We start from the raw sequence: 21687 nt of genomic DNA on the forward strand, positions 1-21687 counted from the left end.
TCTAACTCAGCAAAATCATTATCATTATCATTATTCGCCAAAATGTGTAGTATACAACAATATCGTATTCTACAATGCAATGCACTCACGGATAGCCAAAATGTATGACGCCTTTACTCACAATGTGACAACAATGGAGTATACTACTGCTTGAATATGTGTTAAGGAATGATGCTTACTACTTCTCTTGCTATTTTTAAAAATAGTATGCAGCTAATATTCCTCAATAAATGCATCAATATATTAAATGCTGTACTGCAGAAATAGTAGAGTAGTATGCTATTCCCACAGTCAGTTCTGTGTTATATTGCTGTCTTTCTCTTTCCTTCTTTCTTCTAGGGATGTACTTCTCTTTCAATCTGTCTTCATCATCTCTCACACGCATCTTTTTTCCCCTCAAAGATCCTGAGGGGAACGTTGTGCCACCTCTCATTCTGTTCTTCTCTTGCTCTCTCACTCTCCTTCTATCATAATATTGGATTTCATCAGCTTTCTTTCTTTCAGTAGTAGTAGTGGTAGAAATATCAAAGAGGAGAGCGAAGGACATCTAAACAGCAGAAGAGAAGCAGTCGCTCGCACCTCCCTTTCCCAAGAGAATATAATTGCTCTGATGATGTTGGCGGAGGGATGGAGGGATGGAGGGAGCGTGACGTAGAGCGGGAGGCGTTGAGGAGTCAGGGAATACCCTCGTGAAGAGAGACAGAGAGGGTGTGTGGGTGTAAGATGAAGAAACACACACACACACTCTCTCTCTCTCTCTCTCTCTCTCTCTCTCTCTCTCTCTCTCTCTCTCTCTCTCTCTCTCTCTCTCCTTCAGTGGTGTGTAGCGTGAGAAAGCCGAGCCTCCAGCCCTGCATGTTTAAAGATTCATGAAGCAGAGTTCTGCGTCTCATGCAGCAAAGAGCTCCACTTACACACACACGTACACTCCATATGCTTCTGTGCCAGCAGAGAAACGCATTCGTGTACGCCGTGATAAATGCAGATTAGATGTGCTTTATCTATCACTGCAAAAGAAAAGAAAAAAAGATTCTCTAATTTAGTATTTTTTTGGCTTTTGTTTTGTATTCCAATAAAAATATCTAAACATTCATAAGTCAAGATACATTTTACATACAAAACATACAAAAATGTGACTTCGTGATTAAAACAAGAAAACATGGGGACTATTAGGTTAAAAAAGATTACAAACCAAATAATATTAAAAACTGTAACCCATGTATTGATTATTGTTTGTTAATGTTAAATAATGCATTAATTAACGTGGTAACACTTTAGAATACTGTTCCTTCATTAATGAATAATTACACAGGAACAAATGAGTAACGAATTATTAACATTCTAGTAACTAACAAGAAACTCTGATTAACAAATTAGTAAGTAATAGCGCTCAGATGAATGTAGTAGTTCATTATTAGCTAATCAATAACTACTATTTTTTTTATACCTCCCAGAGAACTACTATCTACAGGTTCATAATTAACATGAATAATGCATAATTTATAATAAAAGGTAATGGTAACCCACTAGTAATGACTCAAGTGTTACTACATCATTCTAAAGGAACTACTAATTATTTGGATCAGTATTCTAAAGTGAAAAACATGATAACTACCTAATATTGACTGAAGTCATTGTAAGCTTTTAAGATTTTTGTAAGATTTTGAATAGCAATTCGTTCCAATGGATTTGGTAACACTTTAGTCATTACTAGTGTGTTCCCATGATCTTCACTTTAGAAAACTGATCCAAATAATTAGTAGTTCCTTTAGAAAGATGTAGTAACACTTGATTCATTACTATCCAAAACCTTACAAAAGCCTTAAAAGCTTACAATGACTTCAGTCAATATTAGGTTGTTATCATGTTTTTCACTTTAGAATACTGATCCAAATTATTATTAGTTCCTTTAGAATGACGTAGTAACACTTGATTCATTACTAATGGGCTACCACCTTATATTAAACATTGTGCATTATAAATATTTATTAACCTGTATATAGTAGTTCTTATAGTCTTCAGTGAGGTATGAAAAATAGTAGTTATTGATTAGCTAATAATAGTGAACTATCACATCCGTCTGAGCGCTATTACTTACTAATTTGTTAATCAGAGTTTCTTGTTAGTTAATAGTAGTTACTAGAGTGTTACTAATGCATTACTCGTTTGTTCCTGTGTAATTATTAATTAATGAAGGAACAGTATTCTAAAGTGTTACCATTAACGTTAATAGGACCTTATTGTACCGAAAAAAAGAAAAAAGAAAAATGAAAAAAACAAGATTTTTTTTTCACCCCATTAGCAGATTTTTTTTTTCTTGCTTTATAATAAAACATGCTTAAATTTGATACTTTTTTTTTAAGATGAACAAGAAAAAATACAGTGCAATGATTTAATTTGATATAATTAGACAGAAACACTTTACAGTAAGGTCTAAAATGTTACCATTGGTTAATGCATGAAAAAACATAAACTAACAATGAAAAATGTGTTTTACAGTATTTATTAACCTTTGGCAATGTTAGTTAATAAAATGCTCATTGTCTCTCCATGTTAGTTCATAGTGCATTTATGCTAACAGATTCAACTTTATTAAAAGGTAACAAAGATTATTAAATGCTGTAGAATTATTGTTCATTGTTAGTTCATACTAACTAATATAGTTAACTAATGTTATATATATATAGTCATTAACAAGGTGAAATGGTATATGTAAAATTCCTTGCATTTCAGCAGAACGATTTTGCAAATTTGATGTTAGAATTGGCCATATGACACGTTACGCTCTATAGTGCAGCACTGTTCTTGCCTCTATTTATAGAGCCTCCCAAGAGCAGAGAAAGACTCCCATCTGAAGGAACACACACACACACACACACTCGTGCTGAGGGAAGAGAGTAGCTGCAGGAAGGCGTAGGAGAAAAGGTGCTGAAACTGACGGAGGGAGAACTTGAGAACGAGGTTAGACAGAGAAGGTGAGAAACACGTGCATATGATTGATGGGCACAACGCGTGAAAAGGGCTGAAAGAAGAATATATAAAAGAGGTGAGAGAGAGAGAGAGAGAGAGAGAGAGAGAGAGAGAGAGAGAGAGAGAGAGAGAGAGAGAGAGAGAGAGAGAGAGGGAGGGAGGGAAGAATAGAAGAGAGAGGAACAGCACAAGCAATATTTTCAAAACTGTCCATCTGAAAGATTGAGCATTTTAAATGTGTTACAAAACAAACATTAAACACCTAACACATGGAGAGAGAAAATCCCTTTTCCTATTATAATCAAAATCCAATTATAATCATCCTAATAATGAGGAGTTTTTAATGCATTGGTTTATATTATCTGTTCTATTTTCAGTTCGTTTGATATGAGGTTGCCATTTTTGCTAAATATATCACATTATACACATTGTAACGGTCACCAGCTGGAGTGCCCTTGAGAGCCACCAGAGGGCACTCCACACCAGACTATTATCACTCCCTCACAAACTACATTTCCCATAACTCACTGCCCGGACTCATCATCACTGATTGCATTCACCTGTGTCTCATCACCCTGTTAGTCTCAGCCTATTTATACCATGTTCACTCATTCACTCACAGCGAAGTTTTGTATGTTGTTGCACTGCATTTCCGAGCGTTTTCCCTGGTTTCATGTCTCTTGGTTTTTGGATTTCTTGCCTGTTCCCTGGATTACTCTTTTGCCTCTGACCCCTGCCTGTTTTGTTTGTTTGTTTATTTGTTTGTTTGGACTGCCCCCCTGCTTGTGCTGATTACGATTCTGGACTACGCTTCAAATAAAGCTGCAATTGGATCTCAACCTTTGTGTCTCGGAGCAGTTTGTGACACATATATACATATTTTACATATTACATTTATTTCCCAACATTTGGGAAATGTCTAAATGCAGTTTATATCCCTGTATTGTGCTTCATTATCAAAAAATCAAATCAAATCAAATCAAATCAAATCAAATCCTGGGTAACAGGATTGCAAACTGGGCCTATCTTTTTCATGAATTAAGGAGTTAGTTGTTTGATAATTTGTTTTCATACAGTGTGCAGAAGTGTAGATGAAGGAAGTCAACACTAATCTGTCTAACTATTGAGAATGAAAGGTTTTTTATTTCATACTGAAGAAGCAAATTATAGCCTACATGTTATAGATTTTAAGAAATAGAGTAAAAAAAATGTTTTACTTACAGTAATAGTATATTTTTTAGCTATGTTCATTAGTTAATCAATACAATTTTATAATTAAAAGTAATTAAAAATAATAAATATAATTATTTTAAAATAATTACAAAGTTTTTTTTATGATGAATTGAACATCAGTTCATCAGATTTTCAAAAGTATGGCACGTATCAGATTTAAATGATTGAACCTCTGATGTGGAACAGAAAGAAAAGAACATTAAGGGAGAGTGTTTATCCAACATATAGTCTAGTTTTAAAATAGTTAAGACTAAGTACATCAAAGAACACAGATTGTACCTTTTTCTGATATACAACCCCCAGAAAGGATTAATCTAATGCTTGCCTCACTCAGTGTTTTCCAGCGCAGTCTACGTCATCTTTATTACTTTACATAAAGCCTAATGGTGTAATTGAATGAGTAAAGAACCTGCAGTCTGGAGAGGAGGATGTTCCTCAGCTGACAGAAGAGAGGAGAGAGACTCCCTCTAGTGGTCGGGCTCATGGCTCAGTCACAGGGGTTGGTGGAGCCAGTGTTAGGAAGGATCCTGATAGAAGAGTCCCTTTAAAGAGATAGTTCATCCAAAAATGAAAACTCTGTCATCATTTACTCACCCTAAAGTTGATCCAAACCTGTATACATTTATTTGTTCTTCTGAACACAAAGGAGATATTTTGAAGAATATGCAGTTGTGAAGCACCACTGACTTCCATATATTATAGAAAAAATATATACTATGGAAGTCAATAAAGTCCATCAACTGTTTGGTAACATACATTCTTCAAAATATATTTCTTTGTGTTCAGCAGGAGAAAGAAATGTATACATGTTTGGGACAACTTGAAGGCGAGTAAAAGATGACAGAGTTTTCATTTTTGGATGAACTATCTCTTTAAGACCTGTTCACACCAAGAACGATAATTATAAAGATCGGCTAACTATATTAGAGTCCATACCAACGATGGCTTTATGTTTATCTGCCGTCTGCTCTATTAAATACTCAAGCTTTTTAGAGCAGGATGGATTCTGATTGATTGCAATAGGGATGAGAGCTAATGATAATATAGTTCTACATTTAGATGAATATGAGTCCACAACTATAACCATAATGGCACAGAGAAACGATATAATTAGAATCACTTTCAAAACTATTTTGTTCCCCAGATGATGAACGATAAAAACATAGTGAACGAGCCTTTACTGCCCATATATTGATAAACACGCAATCCTACAGTTATTTGATTAACAATAAACTACATTTGGTGGAAGTAAATTGTGATTAATTGTTTAAAGTAGGCTACGTGATCTCAATTCAAAGCGATCTTATTCCTGAAGGACAACGATTTGCCTCTGTCTATTAAACCTTTGACAAAATCATACCGGAATGTTTGCGTATAAAACATCTTCACAAACTGTCTTTCCAACACACCGTATCAATATTTCTGTGCTACAATAATTCAAATTATTACGTGAGTACAGGGATGAAAGTTTATAGACGGGATATAAACACTGATGTCAAACAGAGTAAATCACCTTTTGAAAGTAATTTGACATTTTTGTACAATATTGTATCGATTGCATCATTACACCAGTAGGTGGTGAAAGGTGGCTGTTAAAAAATGAACATCAAGTAATGAAACAAAGGCAAATAATCTCTGTGTTTAAAAATGTTGATTTAAAAAAAAAAAATGGTTTGAGTGAACGATTCAATGACTCGCTCGTAAAGACTTAACTTGTTTCACGAAATGAAGGCACATAATCTCTCTATGTTTTTCATTTCTCTGCAGGAGGATTTTATCCTACTTGCCTTACATTTGCCAGATCTGAATTCCATATCCATATCAGGCCTACAGACGTGACTTTATTCCTGCTTTGAGCGATTTCAATCTAAAATGAAAGCCGAGCATCTTGACTTTGACATAGACACCTGCTGATGGCGAAGTAGAGATGAGCGAGGCTTTGAGATGCCGAAGAGCGATTATCTTTCACCACTCTCATGTCTACATCTCATGTAGAGCGTCTTTGTTAGAAAACAATTGGAAAACATCCTCAAGAGACATGGATAGACCCCGACGGAATTCAGTCTAGCACGCCAAAGTCATGCAGAGAATGTAAATCGAATTCAGTTTAAGATCTGGTTGGTTTGAACATCGTCAACAGTGTGTTCCTAAACAGAGAAAAATTGGTTGTTGTATGCCACAGTATGACTGATGAGATGGTGGGATTCTGTGTCCATGGCAACATCCTATTAAAGATCCCATGAAATCACAAACGGGTTTTGTGGCTTCTATTGGAGAATTTCATCTGTCTCATACATGAGTCCAAATGCATGATATAAATATAAGAGATACTAGGCCTAAAAGATGGGAGGGCAAAATTATGGGAAACGGAGAGAACAGGTCAAAAGAGGACAAAATTATGGGGAACAGAGAGAACAGGTCAAAAGAGCATGTGAGGATAAAAACTGGGTAAAAGGTTGTGAGAAGACAAGACTGGAAAAGTACCTAAAAAACATATATGAAGTCACTTCATAGTTGGGCCACCAATAGAAATTAGACATTGATGCAGGTGTTTCTAATCGTGGCGAAGTGACGAGGAGGAGCAAAAAGAAAAAGATAACTACATGAGCGCTAATTGGACACCAAGTGATAAAGAAAAGGTATAAGACTTGAGTGCAGACCATTATAAGATCAGATGTGAAGCTGACATCTCGCTTTGTTGAACTGCTCAATAAAGCTAATTCTTCTGAGACCTGAAACTTCGACTCTGAAAGATTTTTTGAAGACCTGAACCAGAGATTGAAGACCTGAACCAAAGATCGTGAATTGGCCACCACACTTCTAGTATTCAGTACTCCTATAGCTAACAACATTAACTTTTAGCGCAAATATGGATTTAACAATTCACTGAGAAAATGGCCTAAATGATTAATAACTCGTCTTGCATTCAGGGGCATATACAAATAGATGTACGCTAAAATGGCGTCATAGATGGGTGAACTTCAGCAAATCTACTATCCTCCGATAGCAAAAGAGAAAAAAATCCAGAATAGCATTTTCAGGACAAGAGAAAAAAAATATAGAGATTGATTTCCATTGTCAGAAAAGAGAAAGATGGCAAAAGATGCCAGAGCGCTAAAAGGTTAATTCTCTATCGCTTTTGAAAGTAACGTAGCCTACTGCATATAGACTTCTAGACCTAACTGGTAGTGTTAACAACAGCAACCAATGCCATTTTAGCCTGCTTCTACAAGTCTTTATCGTGACTCATGTTTCACAGGAGTGCCGTGCTGTTCCAGTTGAGCTATCTAGCAAGTTTACACCAGAACATGAATACATATAGAGCTGGTGATGAAAAATCTATTAGTTTACAAATCATGCACTATGCTAAAAGGGCGAAACTGATTTCACCAAGTACAACATGTTCCTGGATCACCATCTTTGTTGATCCGGGAAAAACAACCAATCAGATTTGAGGGACAAGTTTACAGATTATGCCAAGTTTGGGCTTATGACACCACCATTGGTGTAATTCACCTATTATTTCCCGTTTATTTTAGGGTTAAATTATATAGGGTTTGGTTTAGGGGTAGAGATTGAGAATTTTCAGACAGGAATGTTGTTCCAGGATCAATTAAATATATTGACCCAGGAACATGTCTTACTTGGGAAAATCACAGTGACTGTACTAAAATAGTTTTTAAGTCAAAATACCGCACAGTATTGTGGAAGGAATTATGTGGAAATAAGCCTTTATTAATCAATAATCTGCCCCTATAATCATAATTCGTGTGAAAAGGAGTAATAATTGTTGGTGTTTTATTGCCACAAGTGTTTATTTCAGCTGGAAATTGAAATGGAGTTTTGCAAAAATTTATGTAGTGGCACGTTTTCCCAAATTTGCTTATGTTGCAAATTTCCGTATATATATATATATACATTCAGTGCATATGCATATATATACTGTGTGTGTAGATAGATAGATAGATATATATATATATAGATAGATAGATAGATAGATAGATAGATAGATAGATAGATAGATAGATAGATAGATATAGCCTACATGTATATGCTTATGTCATCCTCCACTCTTTCTAAGCTCTAGGTAACATGAGAGCAGGTTCAGCTGTCTTTATTGCTGTCTGCGAATCATGATCACTGCGAATTACAAGCAGCTGTGCCGCTATTATATACACTGGCCACAAAACAGCAGCTGTGCACACCAAGACATATCCTCAATATATGGTGCGTAAAGCTGGCACTGTATAACCTCTGTCTCGATGATGAAATCACTGCAGATCATGGAGTAAAGGAGAACAGAAAAAGGTTGGTTTGCAAATAAAACGTGTTTGTAGGCTACGTTAAATTAAAATGGGTTGTAAGTATTACTGTTGTTCCACAGGTTTGCTTTGGCACCTCATTTGGCTACGTGACACTATTTTAATATAAAAAATATATTCTGGAAAAAAAAAATAGAAATTCATACAAGCAACACTTAAATTGCTATTCTATGATGGGCACATTTTAACGTCTGAATAAAAATGTATAAAGGGGCATAAAGTCAAACATATCAGTGTACAACTGTCCTGAAATCATAATTTACTATTATTTCTTAAGAATCAAAATTATTTTAACATCACAGCTTCACTGCTTTATTGATATTTGAAAAATTTTGTGTGCGGAATCAAAGTAATGTGATACAAATAACACACATGTTCCAAAGTCAATAAACATATTCAAATATCAGATATTTTGACCTTTTATGACAAGGCATTGATAGTTCACATTGTAAAATGTCATGTTGTGTGACTCTCCAAAAATCAAAGTTTGAATTATTAATTACTTTTTAATTACTTTGTTGAAAAATTATTCAATTAAAAGGATTGTGATAATACACACTCACATGTATTTAAATTGTAAGACATTTTTTATTAGTTTTTACTTGATGGTTACACCACATGACATTTTTTTATGAATTCAAAACTGTTTAAAAAAGAACTTGCACATGTCTGTCAGTTCTTGACCTGAGAGCGTAAGTATGGAGGTGGCATTCTTCCAAATCTAAATTTTTAATGCATGAATGAGTTAGATGTAACATGCAAACTGAATTTCTAAGAAATATAAAACATAAAAATTCCACATGTGCTTACTGTAAATCAGTGTTCACCCATTGGGTTCAATCCAATAATAAAAAATGACTATGTTTGCTAGGATACTTTGAGAGAATTTGTGAGTTCAAGTGCAAAAAGACGTGAAAGAGAGCTCAATTCAGCATTCACACGCTGTCTGAGACGTGGCTGTCTGGGCGCGGGCGTCGTTTGTTTGCACGCTGAAAACTTCCAACAGCGCACGAGTAATAAACCCATTTCCCATTTCGCGTCTTCTTGCGCTTGAATATTTAAATTGGCGAGGCTTAAACTTTCATGACGATGCAGCACCTGCCCGTCAACTGTTCTGAGCGTCGTTCATGTTTGTTCACATTCATGTTCTCACAACATTGCATTGATCGCATTCATGAAAATGTTGCCTGCCAATTGGCGATTGACACCATTTCATATACTCACCAATGCCATTTTTTTCTTACAGTTGCCGCTTGGTGTTAATTTACCGCTTGGTGTTAGTTGCCGCTTGGTGTTAATTTCAGGCCCTGTATACTGTATGTATATATATATATATATATATATATATATATATATATATATATATATATATATATTTATTGTCACTATTATTAGGGTTTACGCACAAAGCGCTAAAACCCTATTGTAATTGTACAAATTTTTATTAAATTCTTCCACCGTAAAACTGATCATGCAAACGAAACTGTAAGGCCTAGAGACTTGAAACTTGGCCAGATGGTATAGGTCTCAATTTGGGGAGAGATTGACTCTATATCACCCCAACTGGCCAATAGAGGGCGCTGCAGCGATCAAAAATACGAAAGTGCTCATAATTCCTTGGGGGCTTCTCAATACTCAAGTTGATGCTTCCTTGTTTCCACATTCCTCCATTCTCCAACCTGTGACCAGGAAACTGATCAAAGTCAGCCACCTTGAAGAACATCTCAATACTCTAATTCAAGGATGGGCAACTTCGGTCCTGGAGGGCCACTGTCCTACAGAGTTTAGCTCCAACCCTGAAAAAATCACCTGCCTGTAATTTTCAAGTAATCCGGAGGACCTTGATTAGCTTGTTCAGGTGTGTTTGATTAGGATTGAAGCTAAACTCTGTAGGACAGTGGCCCTCCAGGACCGAAGTTGCCCATTTCTGCTCTAATTGCACCGCGAGGAACGAGGAGTGAGGAAGTTTCCAGAAGAGTTATGAGCGAGGATGCACAGGTGTATCCAATGAGGATCCAAAGTCTTTCTTGTCGAGAAACCTGACTTCTCCTCTCCCTTCACATCTGTAACAATCATTTTAATTTATGCTTTACCTTGGCAGTTTAAATAAACTATATATCACACATATTTCAACAGGGCATCTTGCTTTATTAGGGGTTCAAGCTCGTAGCGCTGAAACGCTGTTGTAATTGTTACATTTTCCAAGGATCAGCATTGTCCCATAAAAGTGATCGGGCAGACCAAACCGTAAGTAGTAGAGACTTGAAACTTTGAGGGCTGGTAGTACTCACACCACCTACAACGTCACCAAGGCCCGCCCCGATCGGCCTGACGGGGGCGCTACAGCGGTCAAAAGTATGAAATGGCTCATAACTCCTAAACCGTCAGGCGTAGATTTCATTTCTGTCATGAAAAATGTTCCGCCATCTTAGATTTTGTCTGAAACCTATACTTTTGCAAACTAGTCCTAGGTTTTTCACCCGATCGGAATCAAACCAGCGCGGAAAGATTTTTTGGAGACTGAATATCAATAATGATCAGAAAAATGCGAAATTTTGATTAAAAAAAATGCGAAAAATGCGATTCACTGTCGCTAAGTATAGCACCAAAACGTTCGAAGAGGGCGGAGTCACTTTTACTAAAATGGCTATAACTCATGAATAGAATGAGATATTTTCACCAAACTGAGTACAAATGTGTACAAGCTCAATTTGATTTCACATAAAAAAACTCGGAGTTTGGCTACTTGATGGCGATATAACAGGAAAAAACATGAAATGGCGTCATGCATTAATCATCCAACCGTCAGTCCGATTGACATTGGCATGCAGTGTCTTTGACAAGGCGCCATGATAGTCTATGACGACATTAGAGTATCTCGAAAAACATGGCTGCCATCAGCCAATCAAGTTTGAGCACCTAATAGACAAGGTTAACGGAGGCTGATCAGAATGAAACTCTGTGTGCCTGTTTGACTCATTGACCTGGCCTAGAGATCTGTGAGAAATTTGAAAGAAATCAGACCACTGCAGTAAAATTCTCTGGACTCTCTAGGTCAATAATTATCAAAATAAATGCTGAACTTCACCCTTTGGATAGCTATAACAGGGTCATTTAGAAAAGGGCTGTGGCAAAATACAGCCTACTCAAGCCAATAAATCTTAAACGAAAAATCGAAACTTCACGGAATTTGGTGAGAACATGCAACATATGATTCTAAAGAATCATGCAAACTTATATGGAGACAAAAAAACTGAAATATGAATGAACACCAGTAAACTGAAGCACTCTACTAGCAGGTTAATTAACTCACCCAAACATATACACATATGAGATATGACAAAAGAAGATATTTTGAAGATATTTTTAAAGAAACAGTTTTTCCATTGACATCCATTGTATTTCTCAAAATATCGTTATTCATGTTCCACAGAAGAAAGAAAGTCATACAGGTTTGAAACGACATGAGGATGAGAATTTTCATGTTTGAGTGAAAGTATTAATATGACTTGATAAGTGAAATGAACCCTTCACACACAGAAGCATCATCACACCTAGGATACACTCTGGTAACCATGCCGACCACACAGATGGCCAATCCAATCTATTCCAATCAGAGCTGTGGCTCTTTCAAGAAGTTATTAATAGCCGACAACCCCAGAGCCACATCAATCTCTCAGAAAGCCATCATCAGCCGAGCTCTCATAATCATCGGGCTTGATGAAGCTCGTTCGGACGCCTCTCTCCATAGTGAAACACGACCTCACATCTGAAGGTCATGCCTGAAAAGATCTTGTGACCAAACTCTCTGATCCGTGTGAGTGTGTGTGTGAGAGTTTAGTCTGAGTAGTTTAGGTCTGAGTGATGACCTCTAAAGGAAAACTGTGTGCCAGCCTCAATCTGCTGTGATAATAAGACTTATAATGTCGCCCCTGGCTTCATATTTAATCTACATTTTATTTCTGGGGTGTTTCTATTTTCTCTGCTTCCTTTGAAGCTTCCTTCCAGGGCCATTACAAGGAATTATGGGACCTTTTTTTTGCTCTAAGAAATATATATAAACGGGGATCTTATGATCAGTAATGTTAAGAACAGTTGTCATTTTTGTGGACCCTCCCAGTTTATTCAAGTGTGCTATTAGTATACTTCTTTTAAGCTAAAAAATAAGAAAGTATACTTTCAGTCTACTTTTTATGTACTTCTCAGAAATACTTAAAATTGCACTTAAGTATCCTTGACATACTGACAGAAAAGTCTAAGTATTATTTACTTGTACTCAATCTTTTGATTGAGATATACTTAAAATTATAATTAAGTATTCTATGTATACTTGGCTTGAAGTATGAAGTTAAAGAAAACTCACTATACTAGCAGAACAAAACTTTTACTTTACAGTTTAGTTTAGGGTCCAATTCTCACTATTAACTATTGCTTATTATCATGCATATGCATTAAGGATATTGGCTATTTATCAGTACTTATTAAGCACATATTAATGCCTTATTCTGCATGACCATATTCTGCATCCCTTAATCCACCCAACACCTAAACTTAACAACTACCTTACTAACTATTAATATGCAGTAAATAGGAGTTTGAAGCAAAAGTCGTAGTTAGTAGTTAGTTAATAGTTAGAATTGAACCCTAAACTAAAGTAAAGTCGGATCAAAACTACTAAACTAGTAGTTTACTGAGAGTAACTATCAGTGTACCTATACAGTAAGTTAACTTTTCACTAAAAACATAGTTGTACACCAGTTGTGTACTCAACGTTTACTACTGTTACACCTAAATATACTTAAAAGCAACTTTTATACACTAAAAGTGGGCCAATTTAGTCCCAAGTAGTACTGAAACAGTACACTTAGCCTACATGTATATTAATATATCATTAGTATACTTACTACATAAAGTTTAGTTAAAAATATATTTGAATTTTATGTATACTCAATAAAATGAACTTGAAATGTATTATTTGTTAAGGGCCTTGATTCTTCTCAAAAGAGCAGCATTTATTTGAATCAGAAATCATTTGTAAAATGATAAATGTTTTTTGATCAATTTTTGTTAGTGCATCTCGGTTTCCACATAAATATTACGCAGCATAACTGTTTTCAACACTGATAATAATCATACATATTTCTTGAGCATCAACAGAGGTGGACAGTAACAAAATACATTTACTTGAGTACTGTACTTAAGTACACTTTTTGAGTATCTGTACTTTACTTAAGTATTATTTTTTCTGTAAACATTTACTTTAACTTCACTACATTTGAAAGACAAATATTGTACTTTTTACTCCACTACAATTCTGTCAGGTCCTTGAGTAGAAAGTAGTAATGTCAGTCAGGGGATGATTTTGGTTGCAGGGACTCGCAGGGGTTGCATTTTTGCAGGGGTTGCATTTTGGTTGGAAATGAAAGTCGGATTGACGTCAGAAACCGACTGATGTTGGTTTCTGACGTCAACCCGATTTTCATTTTCAACCACAATACAACGTCTGTCCAACGTTGGAGATTAATGTCAATCTGGCGTTGGATTCTGACATCAACTTGATTTTCATTTTCAACGTCGGGTTTGGTCTTCTAAATGCTAATTTTGTCATTGTTTTGGTGCACACAAGCTTATAGAAAACAGTAAGGCTAACATATGCATACTTAAAGCCAAACAACTTTAAATAGGACACTATTTGAGGGAACAGTCATTTGGGTGTCCGAAACCATTGTATATTGAGTGCATTTATTCAATCTCACATTCAATCCCACTACTGGAACTGTGTTCTAGAAATAAATTTGAAATTGATATGAGGGTAGGCAGGCATAGATTCAGAGGCATAAGGTACTGTAAGTACCAACAATAATAAAACAATGCATTGAAATTTACTTTTGATACTTAAGTACTTTTAAAAACAAGTACTTCTGTACTTTTACTTAAGTAAAAATCGATCTTTACAACTTTTACTTGTAACGGAGTAATATTTGACCAGTAGTATCTGTACTTTCATTCAAGTAAGGAAGTTGAGTACTTTGTCCACCTCTGAGCATCAAATTATCATATTAGAATGATTTATGAAGGATCATGTGACACTGAAGACTGGAGTAATGATGCTGAAAATACAACTTTACCCTCACAGAATAAATTACATTTTACAATATAATCACATAGAAAACATTACTAACAGTGTTTTTATTGTATTGTAAAAATGTTTTTATCAGCATTGATGAGCATTCAAGACTCCTTTCAAAAATATTATAAATTAATTTTTCCAAACATTTGATATGTATAGGCTATAGTATGTATGTATATATGAAGACTTCAGATGCAAAAGCCTCTGAGTGGCATCTGAAATTTTCTTCTAGAATGATCATTTTTATCAAGCTTGTATGTTTATGCTCAATTATCTCACTTAAATGGCAATGAAAATTACCTATTAATTGTCATTAAAGTGAAATTACTGAACCTAAATATACGAGCTTGATAAAAATGCTAATAAAAATGCTAATTTTAGAAGAAAATTTCAGATGGCACTTAGAGGCTTTTGCATCTGAACTCTTCATATACAGATTCAGACGTGACAACAAATTAGGATTCGGATTACAAGTGTCATATTTGATTATAATAGCAGGTGTAAGTAAAGTAAGTCTCAACTTATTTCATTAGTCTGTCTATAGACAGTTGCTCCTTCCGCTACTTTATCTTCATACGAGGACAAACTTTTTTTTTTTTCTTTTTTTTTTTTCTTTTTTTTTTTTTTGGCAAAGCGGATATTTTTCTCTGCAAATACAGTGAATAGTAATTATCTCAGTCTGTGAGAACAAGTATGAACGTAATCTAAAAATCTGTTGCTGTCTTACTGTTCGGGGAGGGAGTGAGCAAGGAACAGGTTGCCTTGGCAACCGAAAAGACTTGTACGCTTATTCAAAGCGGCAAATTAGATTTTTGTGGCCAACTGGGTTCGTTTGCACAGGCTTCACCAGCTGATGAGCTTCTATTACTGCTTGTTCAATATCTTTTCAGATGTCAAAAGGAAATCCAATACAGAAGCCCTGTGACTTCGTGTGGACTGAACAGAGAAAGACAGGGAATGTTCTATTGTCAAGCTTGATAATCTTGAATCCACATTCATCCGATCGATTGAACAATAAGAGCAGAAGCCACATGAACGCATGAGAATCCTGTTAATGCCTTGGTATACAAATTAAGCTTATTATCTTTTAGGTTATATAAGGGGCCATGTGTCGAATTGCTAAATTGCTTAATTGTGCTTGATTTGCCATTTGACATGTGTTCTTATGCCTGATTTATGGCATGGAAGCTTAAAGCCATTGAAGGTTTTTAAAGGTCATAATCTGATTAATCACCTTCAAAATTTGATTGACACTCTAATATAAGGATGGCGCTTGTGAGACTTGTTTCTGAAAATTTGATCTGACACATTTCATTTGGATATGTCCTCTAGACTGCATTTGCCATGCAATTATTCTTTTAACCCATGGTTCATTGGCTCTGTTTAAAGTGTATCTTCTTTCTGTATTCAACAGAGTGTAGGGGGTATAGATCTATCTATCTATCTATATATCTATCTATCTATCTAGATCTGTCTGTCTGTCTGTCTGAAGTCAATGCTGTAGTGTACAAAAAAAGAAAAGGAACATTTTGATAGTACATTTATTTTTACAGAAATGGGTTATGTAAGCTGAAAATTCATAGTTGCTTGTTCATTTCTATACAGAACTTTTCCTCCATGTTAGAAAAGTGTGTGTGTGTGTGTGTGTGTGTGTGTGTGTGTGTGTGTGTTTCCAAACTTGATTGGTTGATTGATAAGATTGTGATTGCTATTTCATTACAATGGCAGGCCATTTGACAATTTAGACATAACAAACTTTGCCAGATATTTATGGAATATACATGCATGTCTGACAGATTGTGATTTTGCATGGCTCACACAATGACAAAATGTTGAAGGGCTTGACTGATTTCACTGAGAATCAACTCATCAGTTTTAAACAGCAAGCCATGTGCATTTAGTTACTGTGCAAAATTGCATGAGCCAAAGTTTGGCACTTAAATCAAAATTTACTTAAATCAATAAGAAATAAAAATTTGACAGAATTAGTCTTTTGAGAAATGCAAAATTCCCATTCGAGAATTGAGCCAAAGCCATTAAGGAAAAACTGCAAAATGAACTGATAGAAAGGACAGACTTTGCACTAAAATGGCACTGATTTATAATATGTCGCCATCTTGTGGCACAATCTATTTCGGTACCTCTCAGGTCAGGTGACAATCTTAGCACAGTTACAAATAATGGCAAATACCAACTCGATTAAAACTAGACAACCCAAGAAACTAGAAAATAGCATTAAAAAAAAATGTATATATAAAAATTCAATAAAATTGTCAATAGGATGAAATAATAAAGTGTAACATTATTAGTGTGAGACCTCATTCACACACACACACAACAGAAAGTATACATAGCCCATAAAGAGACATGGTGAACAAAAAAAAAAAAAAAAGGAGATGAGAGGAAAAACTATTTGGCAATGCTTTTGCTTTCTCTTGAGAAACTTTGTGTTTGTGTAAGCAGTTCTACTTGACCCGCTCCGAGCGGGATTCGTTCCGGTTTCTCAGGCGTGGGTGGGAGGAGGAGGACAAGGACGCTGAGGACCGCAGCTTCTAGCACGCCTCTTAAGGCCAGGGGAGTGAGGTTTAAGGAACGTTCACACCAAGAACGATAACTATAAAGAAAACTATGAAGAGACAGATAGATATAAAGATATATCTAAAAATCTTTCTATATATAAAACAATAGCAGAGTCCACACCACAAATATAATGATTACGGCACAGAGAAACGATATAGTTGGAATCACTTTCAGAACGTTTTTTTTTTTTTTTTCAGCTGATGAATCATTGGCAGCCAATCAGAATCCATAATTCTTTAAAGAGCTCGAGCATTTAAAGGAGAACTCGGCAACTCTAGCGAACTCTAGTCACTTCTTCGCTGATTTTTCCTTTTGTTGTCGCATGTTTTCCCCACGAGCTCCCCCTACAGCTGTGTGTGTGTGGGGGGGGGGGGGTGTATATTTCACAACACGGTCGTAAAAACTCACTTGCGGCGGCCTCCTCCCCCTCTCTACCGCTGCTCATGTGCGTTTGTTTTGATCGGAGCAAGCCAACTGTATCGTGTGGAGCTATGTCTATCGAGGTGGGTAATCTGGTAATACATCATACATGCGTGTGTGTTTATGTCGAATTGCCGTAAAGCAATTCGTGTTTCGCACTCGTTCTCGTTCTCGCTTCTCACGAGACTTCCAATTTCTATCTTGCCGGGACGGTAGTCCCCAAGTTGCAAGGTTGGTTTTCCGCCTGGGAACGCTGGGGGGAGCGGGGAAAGTCACCAATATCACCAGAACAGGTTGTTTAACCATCCAAATGAATTCTAGACAGTTTTATTAAGTTTAAAAAAGTTCTCCTTTAAAGCAAAAGACAACGAAACTGTAGCAGTTTAGAACAAACAGAACGATAGTGAACACTGGTGTGGACGCTAATATAGTTCCCTTTCAATACGATTCACTTGGGATTGCCTCAGTCTCTGGGGAAACTCAGTTTTCTCAGAATACTGAAGCCTGATTGGTTCACATCTGTGCACTTGCACAGACAAATGGCCTTTCAGCCCACCAGAAGGGGTGGGGCCGACTGCCTATTTAATTCTAACAAAACGGCCTAACAAGCCGCTCTCATCAAAGACTGATGCTCTCACTTTCACTTTCTCTAAAGAAGTCCCTCATTCTCCACTGTTCTCTCCCTCTCAGAAGCCTGAGAGGAAGAAACAATGGAGTCGCAGGACTGAGTGGATGGGACTAAGTGGGCTCACGCCGTTCAATATACCCGCGTGCCTCACTCTCCCTGCAGTGAAAGGATACCCCGGTGCTTTCCACCCCGCGAAGACCAACGCCTTTATCTAGTACAAGCGTTTTGGTCTGTTTTTAGGGTGCCAAAGGGGAATATGTGCCAATGACATTGGCAGCTTTAAATACAGAAGTGTGATCGGACTCCATGCAGGACTCCTACCACCCCCTACCACCTAAGAAGCCAGGCGATGTTAAGGCCTGGCCTGAACTTGTCATAAACCCAGTTTGGTGTGGTCGGCACTGGAAGTGCCCGCCTTCAGCATCTTCGACAAATGGTTCCTGCAGCCGGGGCGCCATTAGCAGGCCAATTCGTACCTGATCCCCTATGTGGCCCGCGCTCACTGTTCTGCTTCACTATTGTTGATGGCAGGCGAAGCAGAAGAGGAGGCCGTCGCTATCCTACTCTGCGGCCTGTCACACCTTCACACCTTGCTGCTCTCCAACCCCTCACCAGCCAAATACAGGCTTCCGGGCAAATTCCGGGCATGTCGAATTGGGTTTTAGAGACGATCAAACAGGGTTACTCCAATGCGTTCGCAGACCCCCCACTTCAAGGGTGTGACTTACACTTCAGTCTCGGATGACCAACTTTCATGTCCTGTGAGCTGAAATACAAATTCTGCTAGCAAAGGGCGCGGCAGAAATGGTCCCCGCAACCCACAGAGAGTCAGGCGTTTACAGCCGCTACTTCCTCACCCCCAAGAAGGATGACAACCTCAGGCCCATCCTCGACTTGAGATTTCTGGACCACATTCTGTTGAGATGATAACTTTGAAACAAGTCTGCTCACAGATCTGCCCAGGGGATTGTTTTTTAATCAGGGGATCTGAAGGACATACATTCGTATCCAGATAGCTCCCCATCACAGACCGCTCTTGAAATTCGCGCTCGAGAGGGAGACTTACCAATAATATACCGTCCTACCATTCAGACTGTCTCTAGCTTCACGCACCTTTACAAAATGCATGGATGAAGCTCTCTCCCCACTGAGACAGAGCGTCCTGGATTACCTCTATGATTGGCTGCTCTTAGCCCAATCGAAAAAGGAACTGTGTGCGTACAGGTCTCTGCTCTTCAGCCATCTAAAAAGTCTTTCCAGTACTTGAAATGCGGGCCTGGATCTCACCGGATCACTCCCTGAAAATTTAGCAGTTAGCGACGCATTCAGAATGGGAGCATCCTCCCCTTAAAGACATTTCAGAAGCTCCTCATGGCTCCTCAGGCCTCATAGCAGCAGCCTTCTCCATAGTTCCCTTAGGCCTGCTACACATGCAGCCTCTGCAACACTGCTTGAAGGCGCGCGTCCCAACTTGAGCGTGGTGCGAGAGCAACGAAAGACACGAAACGAGCGGTTTGTGTCAGAAAACGAACAGTATTTATATCGTTTTTACCTCTTGTACACAGCCACGTCCAAGTGATCTGAGGGCGCGCGCGCATCCTGCTGTGTGACGTGTACGCAGACTGGTGCATAGATACACTAGATGTCGCCTTGTCTACGGCAGTTCATTGGAACGAATGTCTTTAAGGTGACATCTAGTGTATATATATCTATGCACCAGTCTGCGTACACGTCACACACCAGGATGCGCGCGCGCCCTCAGATCACTTGGACGTGGCTGTGTACAAGAGGTAAAAACGATATAAATACTGTTCGTTTTCTCACACAAACCGCTCGTTTCGTGTCTTAGGCCATCAATGTGTACTTACGATGGGGAATTGTTTTAATTTGGACTCTGTGCATGCTCTTTGAGACAGTGACCACAGACCTGCATTAAATGACTAGAGCGGTTTGACCTCAAAATATCAAAATTGAAACTACTGCGGAAAAAAAGACACCTACATCTTGGATGCCCTTGAGGTAAGCTAAAACATACCAAAATTTAATTTCAAAGTGAACTATCCCTTTAAATAGGCAGTCGACACAATGCTAATTCCTGTACTGCATCTCAGGGAACCGAGGTTATGTTAGTAACCAGAGCGTTATCGTTATAGTTTTATTTATAGTTATCGTTCTTGGTGTGAACAGGCCTCAAGCTGAAGCTTGTTACAGCAGGATGGATTCTGATTGGCTGTCAATGTTTTTAACGTTCATCAGCTCGATAAAATCTTTCTGAAAGTGATTACAACGATATTGTTTCTCTGTGCCATTATCGTTATAGTTGTGGTGTGGACTCTGCCTTTTTTTTTTTCTTCATGTCCCTTTAGAAGTATACGGAGCCTCTAAAGGAACATGGTGGTGGAAAAAAATATGAGATGGGAGGAAATGTAATAATGATAATAAAAATAATGTACTTTTGTACTTTTCCCCTAGAAACACAAAACACAAATTTTCTCGGCGGAATGCAAACGTTTTTGAGAGAGAATGCAAAAGTTTCTTCCCATCTCCTTCACCATGTCCCTTTAGGGCTCCGTATCTTCCACATACCATTGAAAAGGGTTGCCAAATTTTATAAAACACTTGACTTTTATTTCTTAACCAGTATGTTATTTTTCTTAAAGGTACACAGTTGTTAACCTCAGATAACCACAAACAACAAAATCAGATTTCCACTTCATTGCACTTCTTGGCAATTATTAGCTAAATTTATGTGAGTTTTATGGTGTGTCCTTGCAAAAGATCAGAATTTGCGTAATTACCCAACAGACATATTTATGAATCCATTGGGAAATTGACTCCATGGATATCAGAGATAATGTTACACACTCGTTTACACCACATCTAAATAAATCCAATGGTTGTTCCCCATAAGTTCAGAATGCAACTCTTTATATACTGAAATGAAACATGGATGTGCTCCAAGTGTTATAAATCGGTGTCTATTAACACTGTTAATATTGGGAGTGATATAGACACATGGTCATCCACTAATGAGGGGCCACGGGGGACGTATTTGTTACACTTCCCCTCATCAGTGTCACCATGGTTCCTCTCTGTTGTTGCTTGGCAACCGTTTCATCCTGCAATTGAAGCAAACATCAAAGACGTGACTTAAAATCATCCAATTACACAATGGGATAATTTCAGTTGAAATAATATACGATAGCCTCTCATTATTCCATTTTAATTATCACAATGAATCTATCTTTATCAACAGTAATCATTTTTGGACACTCTTTCAATTATCCTTGAAAAATTCACCCTTTCAAAATGTACCATGGTAACCATAGTTTCTGATAATGTGTAGGAGCTTGGAGCTGTAACTCTGGGTTTAACCACTCACAGGGGTGGAATAATGTAATCGC

The sequence above is a fragment of the Squalius cephalus genome, assembly GCF_949319135.1.
Source record: "Squalius cephalus genome assembly, chromosome: 17".
In the NCBI taxonomy this organism is placed as follows: Eukaryota; Metazoa; Chordata; class Actinopteri; order Cypriniformes; family Leuciscidae; genus Squalius; species Squalius cephalus.